General features: G+C 42.9%; 1 protein-coding gene across 1 annotated transcript in view; it reads left to right on the top strand.

The window, feature by feature from the left end:
• LOC129698999 (protein FAM184B-like) overlaps nucleotides 1-18,684 on the top strand; it is a 238,732-nt gene that overhangs the window by 27,577 nt on the left and 192,471 nt on the right. The window lies entirely within an intron of this gene.

The following is an 18,684-nucleotide window of genomic DNA, read 5'->3' on the forward strand; positions in this document are numbered from 1 at the left end:
TATTTCAAGATGATCAAATCAATGCATGACTTTTTCCCTAAACTGTAAATTGTGTTTCAAATCGTTTTCTTAAAAGGGGCTTCAAACTAGTTTTAAAGCGCTTTCTCACGGGGCGACTTGACGCAAGATGTAACCAGAGTGAAGTGGTCGTGGTCTAGCACATTATCACACGATATAACGGGGGGTAGATAAAGAGTTCCCACGGTACTCGGCATTTCTGTTATTTGTGCGAGTGACTTGTCCGTCTCCCGAGCTTTCCCGTTAAATCTTGAATGAACATTGTGAACTGTGAAGTGTCACGTGGCACAAATGATGTCACTTTTTTTTTCACACACTATAAATATCCTCCCTTGGTTGAATTGGCTCATTTGGAGACATGCCTGTACTAATGCCGTGACTTTACTGCAGGAAGATGCCACATTACTTAGACGATGTTAGTTGCGCCCAAGTTTAAATTTCCAACGTGTGTTTCAGAAGTACCACAGATCCCCACCTTTATAAATTTCTATCTGGCAGTGTTTTCTGTCTCAGGAATTTCAGCCCTTTGTCTATATTTGATGACAGTAACTACAGACAAAGGGCTGAAATTCCTGAGACAGAAAACACTGCCAGATAGAAATTTATAAAGGTGGGGATCTGTGGTACTTGTAAAGAGTCAGCGCAGAATCCTTGATAATCAAAAACTGTCTGAATCAGCAAGTTAGACACAAAATGCTGGAGTAACTCAGCGGGCCAAGCAGCATCTCTGGAGAAAAGGAATAGATTCCATTTTTGGTCGGGACCCTTCTTCGGGATGATTGTAGGGGGGAACTGGAAGCAAGAAAAGACCAGGACAAATCAGGGCCAACAACAGATGACCTCAGCAGGGAATTTTGAAGAGGGGTCCCGACCCAAAATGTCGCCTGACCCTTTCCTCCAGAGATGCTGCCTGACCCACTGTCACTCCAGCACTTTATGTCTATATTTGGTTCCCTGATAGGCCAATTGTTGGCTAGGGATAGTGTGATCCCAAGAGGGGACCATCGTTGCAAACCTTGGCCTGGTTAACCGACATTTACTGCATGGGGGAGGGGGGGGGGGGGGGGGGGAGGGGGGGGGCGGGGGGAGAGGGGAGAGAGAGAGTGTGTAAGTTACCTAAAATCAAATAATTCAATATTCATAGTGAACACAGACACAAAATGTTGGAGTAACTCAATGGGTCAGGCAACATATCTGGAGAAAATGAACAGGTGGCGTTTGCGTCTATCTTCGGTAAAAACCAGCATCCGCAGTTCCTTCCTGCACAATGGATCTCAGTGTCAAGTCTCTGACCCCCGTTGGCAGGCCATTCGGCCCACAGCCCGCCCAGCGATGACTAACCCCTGTCACAAGGGGATGGTGTGAAGGTGGAGTTAGACGGAGCTTGATTAATGTTACGGTTGGGGAATGGGCCATAATATGGCCAGGGAAACGCTGTTATTCGTGACGCCCCCTCCGCCCTTTCCCAGCTGTTCTCAATCGCACCCCTGGCCACACAAAAATTTATACTTTAAGAAGGAATACACGGAACATTTAAACTCAGAACGCTTCTAACAGAGTGAGCCATGTGAGCACTTTGATCATTCTCCCTGTATTTGCATTTGACAAAATAGTCAGAAAAAAATGTTTAAAAGTGTTCATACCTTTTGCTATGCCTAATTGGCCCTTACCTCTGCGAAAATAGTCTGATATTCGTAGGTGAAATGTCACCAACAATAATTGATTCTATTATTAATTGACTAATAATTGACTCTATTAGCGGAAAGATGCAATTCTGATCTAATATTATCAATGCCTCTGTCTTTGGAAGCAACACCAGCAATTTATTAAATCTGACTACATGCGGCACAGTGGTAGAGTTGCTGCCTCACAGCCCCAGAGACCAGGGTTCGATCCTGACCATGGGGGAGAGAGAGAGAGTTTAAGTTACCTAAGTTACCTAAGTCAGATCTGGGAAGAAAAACATAAAAAGCTGGAGTAAGTCAGCGGGTCAGGCAGCATCTCTGGAGAAAAAGAATAGGTGGCGATTCGAATCGGAACCCTTCTTCAGACATCCTAATCGGAATTGAGTCTGAAGATGTGTCTCGTCCCGAAACATCACCTATTTTTCTCCAGAGATGCTGCTTGACTCGCTGAGTTACTCCAGCTTTTTGTGTCTGTCTTCAGTTTAAACCAGCATGTGCAGTTTACTCCTTACATGGGTCTCTGGAGAACATTGATTGGTAGCGTTCCGGACCCTGCTTCGGAAAGGCATCGACCGCTAGTCGGCGAGGACTCCGAGCTCTCAATAAAAAACCTGTATCTCTCAAAGAAGTACATGTGAAAAATTTCTCATGGACCATAAAAACGCGGGACCTTTCAGTAAAGTCCCTTTTAAAGATTATAGTTATTTTCTTAACATAACTCATGAATAAGTTGATGTCCATATGCGGATGCAAATCTTTATTTTTTAAATTCAATCCCACAGAAGACAATTTTTACTCACCTTCTGTTCGCAGGAGTTCCCATGGTAACCGCAAGAATTATTACGGATATTGCACTGGCCACTACATTCATATAATGTTGCAATGCTCAACCACAAGTGTACAAGTCACTCTTGGAGAAATTCAAGCTTGCTTGAATTTTCTCCCGAGTCACCAAGTTACACGATTACCTGCCGTTAGCGCCACGGTGGTCCACGGTGGTCCACGAATGCCGTACTGTTATCGCACGAGGTTCCCACAATGTTAAACTCTGGTTAACTCTTGCGTCAAGTCGCCCCGTGAGAAAGGCCTATCCCTTGTATGTGTCCACAGCCTGTTTTAGCACAATCTTAACATTTAGACTGTAATTTACAAAGTTTGGTCTGAAATACTTACAAATTTTGGTTGAATCTATTAACAGTCACTTTGTTGAAACAAGGGACTGCAGTTGCTGGTTTACAAAAAAACACAGAACGTGCTGGATTACTAGCGGCAGGGGATGCGGGTGGTCTACCCAACTATTGCTGTTGTGTTTTGCTCACCAACGCTACGCTTTCCTATTGAATGGCCAGACAAAAGCTACGCTGGTGTGAGACGAGTCAGACGTGTGATAAGAGTCAGACCTTCTCAGGCATTGTAAGTTGCCATGCATGGAAACATTGCGGACGAGGGGGGATTATTGGCTCGGAAAGGCGGCAGTGGAGCGGTCTCCTCTTATAAGAAATGCCATAAAGGATGTAGTTGGGCACCATTTCAGTGGAGAAAGCCCCAGCCTTGGACCGTGTCACGAACGGTGCCGGGTGATCAAGAACAGAAACATCCTGCGGCGTGCCTGCGGTGTATTCGGGGATACGTATGTGCCTTAGTAGTGTAATAAATTACTTAGTGAATCAAACTCTGTTGTCTGAATCTGGTGATTTATCTTACACAACATTCATGAAAAACGTGCATTGAGAACATAAGCAGCAGGGGCACGCAGTGTCCGAGCACGACGTGAGGAGGGCTCTGACACGGGTGAACACGAGAAAAGCTGCAGGCCCTGATGGCATATCGGGGCGAGTACTCAAGTCCTGTGCTACGCAGCTAGCTCCAGTGCGCACTACATTATTCAACCTCTCCCTGGACAAGTCCGTGGTCCCTGCCTGCTTCAAATAATCCATCATTGTACCGGTACCAAAAAATGTCTCCCCAGCCTGTCTGAATGACTACCGTCCGGTGGCCCTTACCTCGGTAGTCATGAAATGTTTTGAGAGGCTGGTGAAGAAACACATCTGTGCCTTCCTCCCTCGGAACATGGACCCGTTGCAGTTCGCATACCGTCCGAACAGATCCACGGACCATGCGGTCTCCCAGGTCTTGCACACCGCTCTCTCCCATCTGGACAGCCAGAAGGGGAGCTACGTGAGGATGTTGTTCATAGACTACAGTTCAGCCTTCAACACGATAGTCCCCACCAGACTGGCCGGGAAGTTAATGGAATTGGGGCTCAACACCTCCCTGTGTGCCTGGGTCCTGGACTTTCTCACCGCCAGGCCCCAGGTAGTCAAGATGGGAGGGAATACATCGAAGTCCCTCACCCTGAGCACAGGATCGCCCCAGGGTTGCGTCCTCAGCCCCCTATTGTACTCCCTGTACACACATGACTGTGTGGCTAGGTTCAGCTCCAACTCAATAATTAAATTTGCTGATGACATTGTGGTGGTGGGCCTGATCTCAGACAACGATGAGAAGGCCTACCGGGAGGAGGTGGCTGGTCTAGCACTCTGGTGCCAGGATAACAGCCTCCTCTTGAACATCAAAAAAACGAAGGAGCTGATCATAGACTTTAGGACGTACACTCCATTGAGGATAAATGGGGATCCTGGGGATAGGGTGAACTGTTTTAAATATCTGGGAGTCCACATCTCCGAGGATATGACATGGGCATCACACGCCTCAGCACTCGTGAGTAAGGCAAGGCAGCGCCTTTACCACCTCAGGCAATTGAGGAAATTCAGAGTGTTTCCGAGGATCCTCCAGTGCTTCTACGCAGCGGCGGTGGAAAGCATCTTGTCCGGGAACATTACCAGCTGGTTTGGGAATTGCTCTGCCAAGGACAAGAAGGCTCTGCAGAGAGTAGTGCATTCGGCCGAACGCACTATGGGAACTTCACTTGCCCCCTGCAGGAACTATACATCAGGAGGTGCAACTCCAGAGCCAACAATATCATGAGAGACCCCTTCCACCCCTGCAATGGACTGTTCCAGCTGCTACGGTCAGGCAAACGCCTCCGTTGCCATGTGGTGAGAATGGAGAGGTTGAGAAGGAGTTTCTTCTCAGAGGCCATTCGGACTGTAAACGCCTATCTCACCAGGGACTAACTCTACTGAACGTTTTTCCTTCCATTATTTATTATGCAAAAGAATATGTGTGTTATGATTGTGTTTATAGTTTGTTTGATTGTTTGGTTGTTTGTCTTTTGCACAAAAGTCCGCGCGCATTGCCACTTTCATTTCACTGCACATCTCGTATGTGTATGTGACAAATAAACTTGACTTGACTAGGGGGCTTGCTCATTGATGCAGAAAGATTACGACAGATCTAGTCTTGGCTCCAACCTCTCCCCACACCACCTTGTATATAATCAACAACACCAGCTTCACAGCTTTCAATGGTAGAGAATTACAAACATTCACCACCCCCTGTGAAAAATTCCTTCTCATCTCAAGGCAGCAACTACTTACTCTGAAACTATCCCTGCTAGGTTTAGTTATCCCCACTAATGGAAACAGCCCTTCAGCATCCACCCCATCAAATCCCTCACACCTTCTATCTTTTCTTCTATCCCTTCAGCATTTTTTATATTGCAATAAGATCACCTCAACTCATTCAGTAAGGGCTCACTGCTCAGCCTTTCTTCATACAGTATGTCAGCCTTCTCATCCCAGGAATCAACTTGGTGAACCATCTCTGCCCTGCTTCCAGTGTCCACTTCCATAAATATGGAAACCAAAGCCATACACAATATTCCAAGTGCAGTCTCACCAGCACCCTATGGAGATGCATTAAAAACGTCACAACTTTTATACTCCATGCCTCTCGCAATAAAAGCCTACATTCCAATAGTCTTCCGAGTTATTTATTGTGCCTCTATAACAATCCTTTGTGTTTCATTCACTGAAATCTGCAGATCCTTTTGTACCAAAATATTTTGCTGCCTCACATCATGCACATACCAATTTGTTTTTTTCATTTTTCATTTTTCCATCAAAAGTGGATAACCTAATTTATCCCCACACAAACTTTCTATCATCAGCAAATCTGGCCGCTGTACACTCAGTACCTACCTCCAAGCCATTAATATAGTTTGTAAGTAATTGGCAACCCCAGCTCTGACCCCTGCGGCATCCACAAGTTACTGCCTGCCACCCTGAAAAGGAAACATTTATCTCAGCTTTCTGTTTGTTAGTCAATCCCCTAACCAAACCAATATATTATCCCCAACCTTGTGCCATCTTCTGCAATAAATTACTAGGTAGCACCCGAATGAAAGCATTCTGGAAATCTAAATGCACAGTGTCTATCGATTTCCCAACATTCTTTCCATTCCTAACATCCGCAGAGAACACTAGCAAATTTGTTAAATTTACTTTTCATAAAACCATGTTGACTCTGCTTGTTTTATAATTTTCTAAATCTCCAGTTACCATGGAGTTTAGAATGTTTTACATGATCGACATTAGGCCAATCAGTCTATAGTTTCCTGCTTTATCTTCTCTTCTTTCTTGATCAGTGGCCTGCATGCAAATTTTCTGACTCCCTGTGACCTCTGCAGGCTGTTTAATGATAGTTTTTTTCCCCCTGTTCCTCACTCCCACCTCCGTTTGCTTGATGTCTTATTTCTTGTTCAGGACAAGAAGGCAGATTATTATCTGAATGGTATCAGATTAGGAAAAGGGCAGATTCAAGGTTTCAATATCAGTTTATTGTCACATGTACCAATTAAGGTACAGGGAAATTTGAGTTACCATACAGCCATACTAAGTGAAATGCAACAAGACACACAGCCACATAAAATAAAAGTTAATGTAAACGTCCACCACAGTGGCTCCCCACAATCCTCACTGTGATGGAAGGTAATAAAGTTCAGCCTTCTTCCTTTCGAGGTGCAATGAGACCTGAGTGTCCTTGTACATCAGTCACTGAAGGTAAGCATGCGCTACAGCAGGCAGTGAAGACAGCAAATGGCATGTTGGCCTTCATAGCAAGAGGATTTGAGTATAGAGGAAGGAGGTCCTACTGCAGTTGCACATGGCACAGGTGAGACCACAACTGGAGTATTGTGTGCAGTTTTGGTCTCCTAATTTGAGGAAGGATATTCTTGCTATTGAGGGAGTGCAGTGTTGGTTCACCAGGTTAATTCCTGGGATGGCAGGAATTATATGACGAATGAATGGATCGACTGGGCTTGTATTTACTGGAATTTAGAAGAATGTGAGGGGCTCTTATAGAAACATATAAAATTCTTAAGGGATTGGACAGACTAGATACAGGATGTCAAGTCAAGTCACATTTATTTCTATAGCACATTTAAAAAACAACTCTCGTTGACCAAAGTGCTTTACGTTGGTGGAGATACTAGCGTTATACAACAGTGGTTTGTAGATTAAGTACATACATAAATGCATACATATAGCCCTCCCTCAGAGGACGTCAAGAAAGGCTTGAGAGTAAAGATGAGTTTTAAGTCTCAACTTAAAAGTGTCGATAGAGGGGGCAGTTCTGATGGGAAGAGGGATGCTGTTCCACAGTCTAGGAGCTGCAACTGCAAAGGCGCGGTCGCCCCTGAGCTTATGCCTAGACTGCGGGATGGTCAGTAATCCCAAGTCGACCGATGAACCCAAATGTTTTTGTTTTTTTTCTCCATTTAAATTTGAAAAGAAAAAGTAAGCTGAATATGATTTAAAGTACATGCAGGAAGGAACTTACCTTTGGTTATCAGTCAGTGAAATCAACAGAATAAAATATCTGGAGATGAGTACAGCATGCATTGATGCACGAGTTAATGGCAGCATCCAAAGAATAATCCCTCCCTTACAATTTTTAATATAACAACACAACATTTCTCAGGCGGGTGGGAGTTTGCTGGGTTATCCTGGGTTAGGGAAGAGCAGCAATTTGGAAAGTTTGTGCACAATTCCAAAATTGATACGTGCAAACAAACCTGTATGTATTCGCTGATATGTTTTCATTAGTCTGCCACAAGATGTGATGACAACATATTATTCAGGTCAATTTTGATTGATCTTGGCCGACCCTTCATTCAATAGACAATAGAAAATAGGTGCAGGAGTAGGCCATTCGGCCCTTCGAGCCAGCACTGCCATTCAATGTGATCATGGCAGATCATTCCAAATCAGTACCCTGTTCCTGCCTTCTCCCCATATCCCCTGACTCCGCTATCTTTAAGAGCCCTATCTAGCTCTCTCTTGAAAGTATTTAGAGAACCGGCCTCCACCGCCCTCTGAGGCAGATAGTTCTACAGACTCACAACTCTCTGTGTGAAAAAGTGTTTCCTCATCTCCGTTATAAATGACTTACATCTTATTCTTAAAATTCAGTTAGGGGTGCGTCTGTTTTTCATTAATCATGCTTTTAGTGTGGCACAAAAGTGTTCTTGAATGACACTGAGATAGTTAAAAATGATATTGAGATGTGTAGACATACATAATGCCAAATGCCTTCAAATAAGCCATTATCAGCCAGCTCTTCAAAATATAACAACCACATAATATTCTAGACACAAGAGATGAATGCTGTTGGAATTGGTGTTGGTTTATTAATATCAAATGTACAGTGAAAACCTTTATTTTGCATCCAGGCAAATCATACCCTACATGAGTACATCGTCTGGTGCCAAAGGAAAAAATAAACAAAGTGCAGAATATATTGTTATTGCTGCAAATAATAAAAGTGCAAGGGTGCAATGAGATTGGTTGGAAGATTGGAAATTCATCCTTAGCTTATGAGAGGTACGTTCAAGAGTCTGATAGCAGCGGGGAAGAAGCTATTTTTGAATCTGGTGGTACATGCTTTCAAGCTTTTGTACCTTTGGAAAGAAGGGGAAAGAAGAGAGAGTATCCGGTGAGAAATGGTCCTTGATTAGGTGGCTGCTTTTCCGAGGCAGTGTAAAGTGTAGATGGAGTCAACTGGAGATGGACTGTGTGATTGACTGGGCTACATTCACAACTTTGATAATTTTGTTGTGATCTGGGACAGAGATATTGCCATACCAAGCTGTGATGCATCTCAATAAGATGTGGTACATCTGTAGAAATTGGTAAGAGTCATTCCTGACATTCTGAATTTCCTAAGTCTTCTGAGGAAGTAGAGGCATCGGTGTGCATTCTTGAGTGTGGCGTTGATGTGGTTGGATCAGGAAAAAAATTAGTTGATTATATTTATACCTAGGAATTTGAAGCTCTCATTGATATGGATTGGGGCTTGTACTCCACCCAGCTTCTGGAAGTTGATGACTGGCACCTTCATTTCGCTGACATTGAGGGACAGATACCATCTTGTCACCTTGATATCTTGACACCATGCAACTGGGCTCTCAATCCCCTTCCTGTACTCCATCTTGTCATTGTTTGCCATCTAACCCACTTTTCTGGCATCATCTGCACACGTAAATGGAATTAGAGCAGAATCTGACCACGCAGTCTTAAGTGTAAAGGGAGTATAGCAAGTGTATGGGGAGTATAGTAAGGAGCTGAGAATGTAGCCTTATGGGGTACCAGTGTTGAGAATTATCATGGTGGATGCTTTGTCACCTGATTATGATCTCTGAGACAGGAAGTTGAGGCTCCAGTGGTGGTGGGGGGGTGGGGAGGTTGTTGACTCTGAACCTTTTTTTCCCCAGAGTGAAAATGTCAGAGACCAGAGGGTTTAAAGTTAAGTTGAGAGAGGCATAATTTTAAGGAGATGTGATAAGAAAGGTTTTTTACACAGAGAGTGATGGTTGCCTGGAACATGCTGCCAGGGATGGTGGTACAGGCAGATGAGGTAGTAGCACGTAAAAGTTTTCCAGATAGGCACATGGACATGTAGGGAATGGTGGGATAATGATTATGTGCAATAGACAATAGACAACAGGTGCAGGAGTAGGACATTCGGCCTTTCATGCCAGCACCGCCATTCAATGTGATCATGGCTGATCATCCACAATCAGTTCCCCATTCCTGCCTTCTCCCCATATCCCCTGACTCCGCTATCTTCAAGAGCCCTATCTAGCTCTCTTTTGAAAGTATCCAGAGAACCGGCCTCCACCGCCCTCTGAGGCAGAGAATTCCACAGACTCACAACTCTCTGTGTGAAAAAGTGTTTCCTCTTCTCAGTTCTAAATGGCCTACCCCCTATTCTTAAACTGTGGCCCCTAGTTCTGGACTCCCCCAACATTGGGAACATGTTTCCTGCCTCTAGTGTGTCCAAACCCTTAACAATCTTATATGTTTCAATAAGATACCCTCTCATCCTTCTAAATTCCAGAGTATACAAGCCCAGCCCCTCCATTCTCAGCATATGACAGTCCCGCCATCCCAGGAATTAACTTTGTGAACCTACGCTGCTCAACTCCTCTTGTTATGAAGGCCGACATGCCATTCGCTTTCTTCACTGTCTGCTGTACTTGCATGCTTACTTTCATTGACTGATGAACAAGGACCCCAAGATCCCATTGGACTTCCCCTTTTCCCAACACCATTTAGATAATAATCTTCCTTCCTGTTTTTGCTACCAAAGTGGACAACTTCACATTTGTCTACGTTAAACTGCATCTGCCATGCATCTGCCCACTCACCCAACCTGTCCAAGTCACCCTGCATCCTCATAGCATCCTCCTCTCAGTTCACACTGCCACCCAGCTTTGTGACATCTGCAAATTTGCTAATGTTACTTTTAATCCCATCATGTAAATCATTAATATATTGTAACGAGCTGCGGTCCCAACACCGAGCCTTGCGGTACCCCACTAGTCACTGCCTGCCATTCTAAAAGGGACCCATTAATCCCTACTCTTTGTTTCCTGTCTGCCATCCAATTTTCTATCCATGTCAGCATTCTACCCCCAATACTATGTGCTAATTTTTCCCACTAATCTCCTATGTGGCACCTTATCAAATGCTTTCTGAAAGTCCAGGTATACTACATCCACTGGCTCTCCCTTGTCCATTTTCAGGCGGAGGAGATTCATTTACGGCATCAAGAAAGACAATTTGGCCGAAGGTCCTGTTCCTGTGCTCTACTAGTACATCTACATTGAAATCAAATCCCTATTATGATATTCATAGAGTACAGTTGAGATTTATATTATCCCAGTATATTCTGAGTAGAAGTCTGGAGGAAGTCTGGGTAGAAGTTGTGATTACACACATCTCCATGTTCTCCTGCCCCTGATTCTCGTCAGCTGATTATCTCACATATTCTGGATGAAGGCATTCTCCTCATTCCAGGAATCCCTTGGGATAATCCTCATGATAATAGAAGGGTTCTTCTAAACTGATCACTGATTTATAGCTGACCTCCCATTTCCGAGACAGAGGGATTTGTACAGAGATAGCTCCAGTATGTTTGTGCATGTCGACATTCTGGCTTTTAGAGTTAAGTGCATCTTGACCACTTTTGACACAGGGAAATTAAAAAAATTAATCCCAGGACTTTTTTGGTTTATCAGGATTCCCTGTACGTTTGTTTCCCCAGAGACTGCCCAGCAACTGGGATATGGCAGTAGTTGGTGTAAATGAAGGAGCTGTCTGTTAGTATGTTGCCCCTGCAGCATAAAACCAGCCCAAATAATAGATCAAGCAGTACTGCACTTTAGGCGCATGCAAAATGAAATACAAGGTCTCACCATTTCAGGAACTAATCTCCAAATTCTAATAAAAAGAAGGAAGAGAAACCAAGCTTTTGATTACACTAAACATATAACCAACGGAGGCACATGAGGCCAAATATTTTGTATAATCTCACAGCAATTTGCATCAGTGTTGGGGGGAAGCCATTTGAAATGAGGATCTTGCATGCCGGCAGTGACAGCCATCAACAATCCAGTTTCATAACAGAAAAAAGGACAAATATTTCATTCCTGGTTGCACTGATTTTTGCAAATTAATCCCAAAATGAAGTTTTAATCCACTTGTGCGAGATAGCATGCTTCTTCATCAGTTTTCCTAATACCAAATCAATTTGAAGTTGACAATTATGTAATTGCATGTTATTGTGCAATTAAGAAATTGCAGTAATCAAATTGCACAGGACTCTTGCGAGTTGAAAGAAAAATTATAAATGACAAATTTTCAGCTTCTTTCAACAAAAATAGTGAATATTTCTTTCAGTAATGGAGATTCAGGTCGCAGAGTGCTTTTCTGTATGGATGAAGTGACATAACATTATGGGATTGCTGTCATGATGAGAAGGTTATCTTTTACTTATGGTCAAAGTAATGAGAATTGCATTCTATATATCTAGCATTATTTTTGCATATGGAACTTTGTAATGTAAATTAATGAAAATGCAGGATAACTCAAGAAACTCATTTATTGCTATCTGCATTAAATTTGCACAAACCCATCTATTCCTTTAATAATCCTTTCTACTGCCTGTATTCCTGCCTGCTAGCCACTTTATAAAACCTCTGATGGCAGATAATCAGCATAAAGAGAATATTCCAGCATTTTTCTAGTTACTCAGTTGTCATATTCTTCTTGAGATGAATAGAACAACGCTGAAAATACAAAAGGGTAATAGTTTTACATTGGTTTAAATAAAACCTTTTGGAGAATGTAGAGTTCTCGATTTATATCTGTACCATGCTTAATTGCCACAAGTCAAGTCAAGTCAAGTCAAGTCAAGTCAAGTTTATTTGTCACATACACATACGAAATGTGCAGTGAAATGAAAGTGGCAATGCTCGCGGACATTTGTGCAAAAGACAAACAACCAAACAACCAAACAAATTATAAACACAATCATCACACATGTTCTTTTACATAATAAATAATGGAAGGAAAAACATTCGGTAGAGTTAGTCCCTAGTGAGATAGGCTTTTACAGTCCAAATGGCCTCTGGGAAGAAACTCCTTCTCAACCTCTCCGTTCTCACCGCATGGCAACGGAGGCGTTTGCCTGACCGTAGCAGATGGAACAGTCCGTTGCAGGGGTGGAAGGGGTCTCCCATGATTTTATTTGCTCTGGAGTTGCACTTCCTGTTGTATAGTTCCTGCAGGGGGGCGAGTGAAGTTCCCATAGTGTGTTCGGCTGAACGCACTACTCTCTGCAGAGCCTTCTTGTCCTTGGCAGAGCAATTCCCAAACCAGATGGTAATGTTCCCGGACAAGATGCTTTCCACCACCGCTGCATAGAAGCACTGGAGGATCCTCGGAGACACTCTGAATTTCCTCAATTCCCTGAGGTAGTAAAGGCGCTGCCTTGCCTTACTCACGAGTGCTGATGCGTGTGATGCCCATGTCATATCCTCGGATATTTAAAACAGTTCACCCTATCCCCAGGATCCCCATTTATCCTCAATGGAGTGTACGTCCTCGGATGATGTGCCCTCCTAAAGTCCATGATCAGCTCCTTCGTTTTTTTGATGTTCAAGAGGAGGCTGTTATCCTGGCACCAGAGTGCTAGATCAGCCACCTCCTCCCAGTAGGCCTTCTCGTCGTTGTCTGAGATCAGGCCCACGACCACAATGTCATCAGCAAACTTAATTATTGAGTTGGAGCTGAACCTAGCCACACAGTCATGTGTGTACAGGGAGTACAATAGGGGGGCTGAGGACGCAACCCTGGGGCGATCCTGTGCACATGGTGAGGGACTTCGATGTATTCCCTCCCATCTTGACTACCTGGGGCCTGGCGGTGAGAAAGTCCAGGACCCAGGCACACAGGGAGGTGTTGAACCCCAATTCCATTAGCTTCCCGGCCAGTCTAGTGGGGACTATCGTGTTGAAGGCTGAACTGTAGTCTATGAACAGCATCCTCACGTAGCCCCCCTTCTGGCTGTCCAGATGGGAGAGAGCAGTGTGAAAGACCTGGGAGACCGCATCGTCCGTGGATCTGTTCGGACGGTATGCGAACTGCAACGGGTCCATGTTCCGAGGGAGGAAGGCGCAGATGTGAATCTTCACCAGCCTCTCAAAGCATTTCATGACTAACGAGGCAAGGGCCACCGGACGATAGTCATTCAGACAGGCTGGGGAGGCATTTTTTGGTACCGGTACAATGATGGATTTTTTGAAGCAGGCAGGGACCACGGACTTGTCCAGGGAGAGGTTGAATAATGTAGTGAGCACTGGAGCTAGCTGCGTAGCACATGACTTGAGTACTCGCCCCGATATGCCATCGGGGCCTGCAGCTTTTCTCGTGTTCACCTGTGTCAGAGCCCTCCTCACGTCGTGCTCGGAGAGCAAGATGTGTAAAGAATATTAAGGAATATAATTATGTTCATATTCCTCCTGATGGAAGTATATTCCTTTCTCATTTCGAAAGTACTAACAAGTGGCACTTGCTCAGCAATAACCTGCTCACAGAAGCTCAGTTTGGGTTCCACCATAGCCACTCAGCTCCTGACTGTAATGAGGTCAGGAGCTGATAATGAAGCTGAACTCTAGAGGTAAAGTGAAACATGAACATGGGAGCTAACTCCAGAGGCGAAGTGAGAGTATCTGCTCTTGTCATCAAGGCTTTGGGCAGGTGCTATAGACCTGCACGGGAAGGTAGACGCTCCCGCCCCCATGAGTCTCGGGCAGATGGGGCTCGTCAGCCTGGGAAGGCAGTCCATCAAGGAGGGGGAAAACTCTGATTTAAAACCTCCACTGCATTGTGGCCATATCCAGTCATGAAAAAGGCTCCAGGAGTAAACCTCACGAAAATCCAGAGTCGGAGCCCCTAAGGCAGTTCGTCGTTGTCTACAACCTCACTCTGGCAGCTCCTGCGACGGCGCTGGTGCCAAACTGTAACGACCCTGCTGTTCCTTTGGATCGATCAGCGACATGGAGAGGGGGGACGTGCTGCATGGGCAACAGCCTGTCCTCCATATGACATTGCACAGGCTTGCATCTGACCAGGATGCATCACCCATGGTCAGTCATGATCGAGAGGGGCCTACTACTACTACTAGCAATGTTACAAAATTTTGAGATTTAAAAAATCAAGTCTGCAATTTATCCCATCAGATAAAGCATAACAATAAGTTTAATTTGACACCAAATTCACTTTCATATCTCAAGTATTAAAACAGTTATGACCATTTTCATACTCGGAAATTAGCATCTTGTTCCCTATTGATTTTCAATGGACATTACAAAAAAGCTGTGATCTTGGATAGTCAAACGCCCATTTCTTAAGGAAAGATTAACATTTTTAAACAGGCCTAAGTGTCCAAAGATTATTCACAAATAATTCACAATATAACATGATTTTTATATCTAATTTACATTAATTTATAGGCCAAATGGAAGGAATTTAGTGTTCAATTGCTGTAAATAAATGCCCATTTAAATCGGCTTTCTAGTGGGTTCATGTGGAACGCGCTGGTTTAGAACGTTGACATAGCGCTGGATTAGTGCCCTCAAATGCCGAGAAAAATACTGCGGGATATAAAAAGCCCAAAATGAGCTACTCGCTATAGATAATTTGATATTCAGGGTTATATGTATGCCCCATTTAATGTAAAAATAAGGTACATACCTTTAATTGTTTGCTCTATAAAACCCTGGGGCTGCGAGAGGTTGCGAAATGAGAAAGTAATTTTAAAACTATTATAACTATATTATCGAGGCCTATAAAACTAATAATACCTTTTGCGACCGGGTCTTGCAGCGATTTTTCGTTAATGATTTACTAGGCTGAACATGTGCGATTAGTACAGCCTAGTAAAAATCGCGTTTTAAACCCGCCCCCTCCAAACAGCGCCAAAATCGCCGACATGGCTGAGGGCAGATTCCTAATGACGATTCAGGTAGGTTTTGTAACATACCTACTACTACTACTCCATCAAGGCATTATTTGATCACGCATGGCAACAAGGAGCCCTTCCTAAACTGGAATCAATGGGAATCTGCTGTTTAAATCCTACCTTGCAGAAGGAAGATGTCAGTAGTGGTTGGAGTTTGATCATTTCAGCCACAGGTCATCTCTGCAGGTGTTCCTCAAGGTAGTGCTCTAGGCACAGCAATTTTTAGCTGCTTCATTTAGGACCTTCCTTCAATTGTAAGGCCAGAATGTAGATGGTCACTGATGTTTAACGCCATTCGCAACTCCTCAGAGAATGAAGCAGTTCACATCCAAACACAGCAAGACCTGGATAATATCCAGGCTGGGGATGATTGGTGGCAAGTAACATTTGCACCACACATGTGCCTGGCAATGATTTATTCAACAGAACAAATTTCAGCTTTCACCACCAGGCATTCAATTGCAATAATGAATCCCCCGCTATTATTTTCCTGGGGGATACCATTGACCAGAAACTGAACTGAAGTAGTCATATACAAAATGTGCGGGTCAGACTTTGTGTTCATCCTGTAGTCCTTGCTGGCCTTGATGTACATGGAAGCGATGGTCCAGAAACACAGATTTTAAAAGTTTATCGTACGCTTGGCAGGAAAATAATGAAAATAGTAAAAAAAAGTGACACTCTTTCACGATAAATATACATACATTTATCTGTTCTTGCATTGTTGTTGCAGTGTGATTTGGAGAATGTGAAATCTGAAAAATTATCCGTCTTTTAAAAATGTGTCTAGAATTCAGCAGAAATAATTGGAGAATAGAAAATGTTGTTGAATTTAATCATAATACTTTGAAGGTCTGTTGTAATTTATGAGTTTTAATCGTGAGACACTTTTTCTAGAGATAAATCATGAGGAAGATTGAAATTGACTTAAAGGTCTTGTAATTGCTAAAAGGTCAGTAGATTTTATCATTCTGAATAATGACCATATGCCCAAAGTAATAACAAAGTGAAAGTGCAAGTGATAGAAATAGCCAATTAACTTACATTACGTGTTCTCAGAGGCATTCCAACTGATTATATCAGTTCGGATGACGGATTACAACCAAAATATCTTCCTTTCTCAAAAACAGACTGACTTGGGGCAAAATCCATTGTGAATTCTATCACAATTTGGTTCACTGAAAGAGTAAAAAGTCCTTGAAACCTTAGTTGTAATTTTAAACAGATTTCACACATCATACATTGTCAACCCCATGAGAGTGTGAAACCACTTATACTGATAGAATATTTACATATTGCCTGCATATGGATTATCAAATTTTGATTCTAGATTCATTCCACAATTTTAACGTCACATCGAACAGAGCTTAAATTAATGGATTTTCAAAGAGCCTTCCTTGATTTTAGGACACCCCAAATTAGTTCACAGCCAAATGGGTACTTGATGAAGGGTTCTAATGTTGTAAACACCTTAGCAAAATCATGCTCTGCACATTTATACAAAGAGCAATGTGATGTTAAAAAAACAATCTGTTTTAGCTTTACTTAAGCCAAGTTTCAGTGAAACCAAATGCGCACTATTAATGTGGTCACTATGTTCTCATGCGTCTTATATTTGCTTACAACTTTGATGGAGGTCAGTCAGCCCAAAATGTCCATGTTAGTTCAAAGATCAACTCCGTCAATCATGTTTCCAAACCTGTTTCTATACAATCTATTCTCCTTCTCTTGCCCATTATCCACAAGCCACCACTCGTGCCAAACTGGACACATTTTAGTCAGTTATCGTAGCTAATTACCGTAGCATCCAGCATATCTTTAGGATGTGGCAAGTAACCAGAGCGCCAGGGAAAGCATGTAAACTTCACACAAACAGCACTGGTGGTCAGAGTTGAACCAGGGTCACTGGAACAATGTGGCAGCAGCCTCCCACTTAATTTGACATATTACAGTCTTTACCATAACATGCGGAGCATCAGAAATTACACGGGATTGTTATTATTGGAATGGTTATTTTTAAAATATAAACCAATGCCTTATGTTGTACTATGTTGTGTAAATGAAATCGTACCTCTGATTTTATATCAGTAGGAGATTCATTGCATTACTGTGGATCTTATTTTGCATTTGTACACTCCTGGACAAATAAGGAGAACTTCATGATTAGTGTCTATAACCACTCAGACTTTGAACAGGGTGAATGCTCAGAAATCATGCACTAACATCATTGGGATAAATCAACAGCAGTACTTTCATGCATTATCTCTGTACTACTGAGAGTTTCAAGTCCATTAAATTGATGAGAGATTTACAGAAATAAGGCACACAAATTACCCTAAAGGAGGTTAAGGGAAAGTTATTAGATATTCAACATTCTCTAAACCTTTGAGAGCATAATTTTCAGTTGATTATTTCTGTTGGTCAATTAATATCAAATGGCATAAATTTAGAACTACATAAAAGATCATAAGATCATACATGATAGTAGTAGAATTAGGCCATTAGGCCCACTAAGTCTACTCCGCCATTCAATCATGGCTGATCTATCTCTCCCTTCTCCTGCCTTCTCCCCATAACCTCGAACACCTGTACTACAAGAATCTATCTACCTCAGTGATAAATATATCCACTGATCTTGCCTCCACAGCCGCCTGTGGCAAAAAAATCCACAGATTCACCACCGTCTAAAGAAATTCCTTTTCATCTCCTTCCTAAAAGAACATCCTTTAATTCTGAGGCTATAACTTCTAGTCCTAGACTCTCTCACTAGTGGAAGCATCCTCTGCACATCCACTCTATCCAAGCCTTTCACTATTGTGTACATTTCAATGAGGTCCACCATCATTCTTCTAATCTCCAGCATATATAGGCCCAGTGTCATCAAACACACGTCATATGTTAACCTACTGATTACTGGGATCATTCTTGTAAACCCCCTCTGGACCTTCTCCAGAGTCAGCACATCCTTTCTCAGATATGGTGCCCAATATTGCTCACAATTGCTCACTTACCAGCACCTTATAGAGCCTCAGCATTACATCCCTGTTTTTGTATACAAGCCCTCTCGAAATAAAAGGGAAGGTTAGAAAAAGAAGACACAAGACGTTGACAGGCCAGAGCACTTTATTTGGTCTGTCAATTGAGATGTAATTATTATAAAAATATCCTGGGATATATGTAAAGACCTGGATATTGAGATTGGATTAAA

The sequence above is a fragment of the Leucoraja erinacea genome, chromosome 1 (assembly GCF_028641065.1).
Source record: "Leucoraja erinacea ecotype New England chromosome 1, Leri_hhj_1, whole genome shotgun sequence".
Taxonomy (NCBI): domain Eukaryota; kingdom Metazoa; phylum Chordata; class Chondrichthyes; order Rajiformes; family Rajidae; genus Leucoraja; species Leucoraja erinaceus.